At 37.4% G+C, this 7,272-nt stretch overlaps 1 non-coding gene across 1 annotated transcript; it reads right to left on the bottom strand.

Annotated features, from left to right (window-relative positions):
- Positions 1–6,908: 6,908 nt before the first annotated feature.
- Positions 6,909–7,016, bottom strand: LOC112713183 (small nucleolar RNA R71). Its single transcript, XR_003158157.1, has one exon. It is a non-coding gene; the product is annotated as a small nucleolar RNA R71 (small nucleolar RNA).
- Between the last annotated feature and the right edge of the window lie 256 nt (positions 7,017–7,272).

Raw genomic sequence — 7,272 nt, 5'->3', positions numbered from 1 at the left:
CAAAAGAAAATAAAAAAAAAGAAAATAAAAACAAAAGAAACGTGTCTAATCTAGTAAATCAATCAACCGTTAGTTTGTTAATCACAATTAATCCCCGGCAACAGCGCCATAAACTTGATGCATGAGAATTTGTCCCTCAACAAATCTCCCTTCGGCAAGTATACCGAATTGTCGTCAAGTAATAACTCACAAAAGAATGAGGTCAAATCCCACAGAGATTAACAGATTAAGCAATCAATGGTTAATTGATTATCCTAGTTAGATGAATCATATTGGAGTGATAAGTAACAATGAAATGTAAATGGTGTAAAAGTAAAGAAAGCAGTAAAGTGCAGAAAAGTAAAATGGCAAGAAAAGTAAATGTAAGAACTAAAAATAAAGTGAACATTGGGATCAAGAGATATTGCAATCCTCCGGATCAAGTTCATTCTCATCTCTTCCTCAATCAATGCATTCATTGATCTCCTTGGCAATCTTAAGAGATTCGATCCCAATTCCTTGGCAATCCAATCTCTCTAAACTTGAACAATTTCCCAATTCCTTGATTTAATTGCTCATGGGAAGAGATGAAGTTTGGTCACTGATTATACCACACACATTCATAGATCAAAGTATTGGTAGGATTAAATGTCACAATATCCATCTAACTCCGAACCTAATCCAATGTGAGAGAGCATCTCTAGCATGATTTCCTCATTCCTCTTCCAAGGTTCTGAGGAAATCCAAGTATGAGCAATTTCTCTTCCAAGACAATTACCCAATTGGATGAAGATCGAAAGCTCTCTAGTAAAATCAAGAGAAAAGAAAGAAGAAGAAGAATAAGAACTACAATTGATCCATTGAATCACAATAGAGCTCTCTAACCCAATGAAAAGAGTTAGTTGATCATTGCTCTACAAAAATAGAAAAGAAGAAAGTGCAGAAAAGTAAAGATGAAGATTAAAACTAACATTGAAACTTCTAAATTCATAAATTCCGAAGACCCCTCTTCATTCCCCAATTTCTAGCCTACCTTGAATGTACAAACTAAGGCCTTTATATAGGCTCTCCTAAATTACAAAATGAAATTAAAAGCAAATTATAATTAAATGAAAATTCCTATTCTAGATGCTTCTTGTGGCCTTGATTGGTTGACACTTGTGGGCTTGCTTCCTTGAAGTTGGGTGGTCCTTGAAAGAGAAGTGAATCAAGTTGAGGTCCAGGTGCTAAAGTTGGTGCTACCGTTAGCCACACTAATGCTACAAGTGTGGCGTTAGTGCTGAAATTAGGGTGGCTAACGTCACACTTGCTACCCAGTTGGTGTTTTTGGGGCTTAAAAGATGCCTCTTGTTTGTACTCTAATTCCATGCCCACTATAGAGTATTATATATCGCTAGAAAGCTCTGAATGTTAGCTTTCCAACGCAACTGGAATCATCTCAATTGGACTTCTATAACTCAAGTTATGCTCCTTTGAAGTAGACAAGGTTGCTGGCATAGTTGCTAGCGTTACTGAAAAACGTGAGTCACGATAACGCTAGTGACCAGGGGCTTAATGTTGCCAGATTCTGGAGCTCAAACTTAATGTCCACCCCATACTATTATATATTTTTGGAAAGCTCTAGATGTCTACTTTCTAACCCTATTGAAAAAGCATCATTTGGAGCTCTACAGCTCGAGTTACACTTCTTGGAAGGTGAAGAGGTCAGTTGGCCTTACTACAGGTTGATACCATGTTCATCCTTGCACTTTTGGGGCAGGTTTTCTCCCTCAAATTTAGTGTCCACCATGTAGTCCCATATATGCTTGGAAAGCGCTGGAATCCTACTTTTCAATGCTTTTGGAATCATCTCATTTGGAGTTTTGTGGCTCAAGTTATTCTTGTTTGAAGAAGGCATGGTCAGGCTGCCAGGTGAGATTTTTGCCTACGTTAACTTCCACGTTAATGTAGTTAACGTGGTTGTTAATATGGGTCTTTTTTGCTTCGCAAATGTTAGTGGAGATCACCTTTTCCACTAACGTTGGCATCTCCCTTTTCTTCCACGTTAACTACCACGTTAATATAGTTAACGTGGCCTTTAACGTGGGTCTTTTTGCTTCGCAAACATTAGTGGCACTCACTTTTTCCACTAACGTTGGCATTTCCCTTTCCTTCCACGTTAACTACCACGTTAATGTAGTTAACGTGGAAGCTAACGTAGGCCTTCTTTGCTTCGGAAACGTTAGTGGCATTCACTTTTACTACTAACGTTCCATGCTCTCCTTCTTCAAAGTTAATGCCACTAACTTTCTCACTAACGTTGGGGCTTCTCTTTTTCCTCCACTTTAATGGCCACGTTAGTGGCACTAACGTAGCCACTAACGTGGCTCTTCTCTGCTTTTTGTTACCTGAAATCAATCAAACAAAGTGCATCAAAGTCTTGCTCTTAATCATGGGATCATGTATCGTCCAATTTATCATTCAATTCATGCATAATTCTCATGAAATCATTCAAAATTCACAATGTTTGCTTGAATCATGGTATGATTGCATTTTCAACCAAATACTTGCTTATTTCCTAAGAAAATGCATGAAACCAACCTAAAGCATACAAAAAATGGCTAGTAAAACTAGCCAAGATGCCCCGGCATCAAGCGGCTTCTTCTTCACTACACCAGGCTTTGTCAAAACAAAAAGATAAAAGAAGAGAGATTGCAAAGCAGGGATGCCAAACTCATGACACAGCAGCTAAAATATTTTTATAAAACCCCAGGAATTGGGGTGAAGTTGGGATGGAGCTACATTACAAGACCATAATAGGTTGGTCTCAAAGGGGGTAAAAGGAAGAGTAATATTTATTTGACTAAAAAAGAAGTCATAAGCATAGAAAAAGGGCACTCTCCAGCAATCCGGGTAGAAAAGCAAACCCTTTCATCAGAAGTTGGAGATACGAGCTCATAATTCTTCTCATCACTACCGTTGCCACAAATCCTATGAAGTTGCCTAAGTTGCTAACAAAACTCGGAGTCAACCAACGAGACGCATAAGAGGACCATAGAATCCACCCAATCGGGCATGCCCTCACGGACCTGGGAAGATGTCTCAACAATATTTTTGCGAGAAGACATGGTTAACTAGTCCTACAAGAAGAAAAGAAGATTGGATTACTCAAAAACACCTCGGAAACTAATTAAACAACTCGGGCATAAACGGAGACAACTCGAAAAACTAAAGCATATAGGTGTCAAAGAAGTCAGACAAAGCAACAAAAGGAAACCCCAGGACCCAGTCCAAAAGGTTCCAGGGGCATCCTTTGGAGGCAGAATAAGGACTCAGGGAAGCCTACAAGCCTACATCTCTACACGTCCCAACAAGAAGATAAAGCCTCTATTTCAACAAAAATGACACTCGGAAAGGCCACAAACCAAATAAAGTCATCAAAATAAGCGTTTTGAGAAATTACAACTTCAGTCTACCCAACAGCAAGAACATGCCAAGCGAAAAAATAGACAAAGGCACAATCTTTTCTTCAAAATCAAACAAGCCACTTATACAGAAACAGGCAACAACATGCAAAGCCTTAGGAAGCTTCAACTGTCAAGGGAACACTGATGAGCGGATAATTTATACGCTTTTTGGCATTGTTTTTAGTATGTTTTTAGTATGTTTTAGTTAGTTTTTATTATATTTTTATTAGTTTTTATTTAAAATTCACTTTTCTGGACTTTACTATGAGTTTATGTATTTTTCTGTGATTTCAGGTATTTTCTGGCTGAAATTGAGGGACCTGAGCAAAAATCTGATTCAGAGGCTGAAAAAAGGACTGCAGATGCTGTTGGATTCTGACCTCCCTGCACTTGAAGTGGATTTTCTAGAGCTACAGAAACCCAATTGGTGCGCTCTCAATTGCGTTGAAAAGTAGACATCCTGGGCTTTCCAGTAATATATAATAGTCCATATTAAGGTGTGGAGCTCTGCTGTACCTCGAGTATTAATACAATTACTATTGTTCTTCTATTCAATTCAGCTTATTCTTGTTCTAAGATATCACTTGTTCCTCAACTTGATAAATGTGATGATCTGTGGCACTCATCATCATTCTCACCTATGAACGTGTGCCTGACAACCACCTCCGTTCTACCTTAGATTGAGTGGATATCTTTTGGATTCCTTAATCAGAATCTTCGTGGTATAAGCTAGAATCCATTGGCGGCCATTCTTGAGAATCTGGAAGGTCTAAACCTTGTCTGTGGTATTCGGAGTAGGATTCAAGGATTGAATGACTGTGACGAGCTTCAAACTAGCGATTGTGGGGCGTTAGTGACAGACGCAAAAGAATCACTGGATTCTATCCCGACATGATCGAGAACCGACAGATGAATAGTCGCGCTGTGACAGAGCACGTTGAACATTTTCACTGAGAGGACGGGACTGTAACCATTGACAACGGTGATGCCCAATATACAGCTTACCATGGAAAGGAATAAGAAGGATTGGATGAAGACAGTTGGAAAGCAGAGAGACAGAAGGGACAAAGCATCTCCATACGCTTATCTGAAATTCTCACCAATGAATTACATAAGTATCTCTATCTTTATTTTATGTTTTATTCATCTTTTAATCATTAATCCTCCATAACCATTTGAATCCGCTTGACTGAGATTTACAAGATGACCATAGCTTGCTTCATACCAACAATCTCTGTGGGATCGACCCTTACTCGCGTAAGGTTTATTACTTGGACGACCCAGTGTACTTGCTGGTTAGTTGGGCGAAGTTGTGATAAAGAGTTGAGATTGCAATTGAGCGTACCATGTTGATGGCGCCATTGATGATCACAATTTCGTGCACCAGGTTTTTGGCGCCGTTGCCGGGGATCGTTTGAGTTTGGACAACTCACGGTTCATCTTGTTGCTTAGATTAGGTAATTTTATTTTATTTTGTTCTTTAAAGTTCTTAAGAATGAATTCTAGAGTTTCAGATGATGTTTTCATCATCACCAAAGCTGATTGATTCTCATCAATTTAGCTCTTGAATGTAATGTCCTGTTGAAGCTTGGCTAGCCATGTCTAATCTTTTTAGACTAAAGCTTTAGACTAACATTGCATGATTCCTGGAAATTCTTATTAAGAATTTTGATATCCTTATTTTCTTTTCCACTCAATTTTCAAAAAATCCAAAAAAAATTATAAAATCTTAAAATCAAAAATATTTTATGTTTCTTGTTTGAGTCTAGTGTCTAATTTTAAGTTTGGTGTCAATTGCATGTTTCTGTTCTTCTTGCATTTTTTGAATTCATTCATGTGTCTTCATTGATCTTCAAGATGTTCTTGATGATTTCCTTGCTCTGATCTTTAAATTCTCTTGTTTTGTGTGTTTTGTTGTTTCTCATATGCATTCTCAATTTGTTAGTGTCAGTAGTATACAAACTTCTAAGTTTGGTGTCTTGCATGCATTGTTTATTTGATCTTAGTTGCATTTTGAATATTCCTCATCATTAAAAATTCAAAAAAATTTTAATTTGTGTCTTTTCAAGTCAATAATACAGAGAATTAAAGATTCAGAACATACAGCAGCGGAATTACACAGAAAAAGCTGGGCGTTCAAAACGCCCAGTGAGGAAGGAAAACTGGTGTTTAAACGCCAACCAGGGTACCTGGCTGGGCGTTTAACGCCCAAAAGGGTAGCATTTTGGGCGTTAAACGCCAGAATGGATACCATTCTGGGCGTTTAACACCAGGATGGCATAAGAGGGAAGATTTTGTTTTTAATTCAAATTTTTTTTCAAGTTTTCATAATTTTTCAAAATCAAATCTTTTTCAAATCATATATTTTCAATCATATATTTTCAAAATCAATTTCTTTCTATTTTCAAAAATACTTGCTGACAATTAATGATTTGATTCAATCATTTCAAGTATGTTTCCTTTTCTGTTGAGAAAGGTTTAATGTTTGAATCATATCTTTTCTTGTTAGCCAAGTCATTAATTTTAAAAAAAATAAATCTTTTTAAATTATTTTTTAATCATATCTTTTCAATCATATCTTTTTAAAACCATAACTTTTCAATCATATTTTTTTGATTTCTACTTTCAAAATCTTTTTCAAAAATCACTTAATTTCTTTCCCACTCTTAATTTTCGAAATCATCAATCAATTTTTCAAAATTTCTTTTAATTATTTTAAAATCTTTTAATTTATTTCCGAAAATTCTTCCCCTCTTCTCACATCCTTCTGTTTAAGGACTAACACTCCTCCACTATCAACAATTCGAACTCTATCTCTCTTGATAAGTTCGAATTCTTCTTCTACCTCCTCCTTCTATTCTTCTTTTCCTCTGACATCTCAAGGAATCTCTATACTGTGACATAGAAGATTCTATACTTTCTTGTTCTCTTCTCTTTCATATGAGCAGGAGCAAAAACAAAAGCATTCTTGTTGAGGCTGACCCTGAACCTGAAAGGACCTTGAAGCAAAAGCTAAGAGAAGCTACAGCACTACTCTCTGTAGAGGACCTAACAGAAATCTTCAAACAAGAAGAAGACATGGCAGCCGAAAACAACAACAATACCAACAATGCAAGGAAGGTGCTGGGTGACTTTACTGCACCTACTCCCGACTTCTATGGGAGAAGCATCTCTATCCCTGCCATTGGAGTAAACAACTTTGAGCTTAAGCCTCAATTAGTTTCTCTAATGCAACAGAATTGCAAGTTTCATGGACTTTCATTGGAAGATCCTCATCAGTTTTTAGCTGAATTCTTGCAAATCTGTGAAACTGTCAAGACCAATGGGGTTGACCCTGAGGTCTACAAACTTATGCTATTCCCTTTTGCTGTAAGAGACAGAGCTATGATATGGTTGGACTCACAACCTAAAGAAAGCCTGAACTCTTGGGAAAAGCTAGTCAATGCCTTCTTGGCAAAGTTCTTTCCACCTCAAAAATTGAGTAAGCTTAGAGTGGAAGTCCAAACCTTCAGACAGAAGGAAGGTGAATCCCTCTATGAAGCTTGGGAAAGATACAAACAATTGATCAGAAAGTGTCCTTCTGACATGCTTTCTGAACGGAGCATCATAGGTATCTTCTATGATGGTCTGTCTGAACTGTCCAAGATGTCATTGGACAGCTCTGCTGGAGGATCTCTTCATCTGAAGAAGACGCCTGCAGAAGCTCAAGAACTCATTGAAATGGTTGCAAATAACCACTTCATGTACACTTCTAAAAGGAATCCTGTGAACAATGGGATGAATCAGAAGAAAGGAGTTCTTGAGATTGATACTCTGAATGCCATATTGGCTCAGAACAAAATATTGA

The sequence above is a fragment of the Arachis hypogaea genome, chromosome 9 (genome assembly GCF_003086295.3).
Source record: "Arachis hypogaea cultivar Tifrunner chromosome 9, arahy.Tifrunner.gnm2.J5K5, whole genome shotgun sequence".
NCBI classification, from domain to species: domain Eukaryota; kingdom Viridiplantae; phylum Streptophyta; class Magnoliopsida; order Fabales; family Fabaceae; genus Arachis; species Arachis hypogaea.
This window is presented reverse-complemented; position numbering and strand designations above follow the sequence as displayed.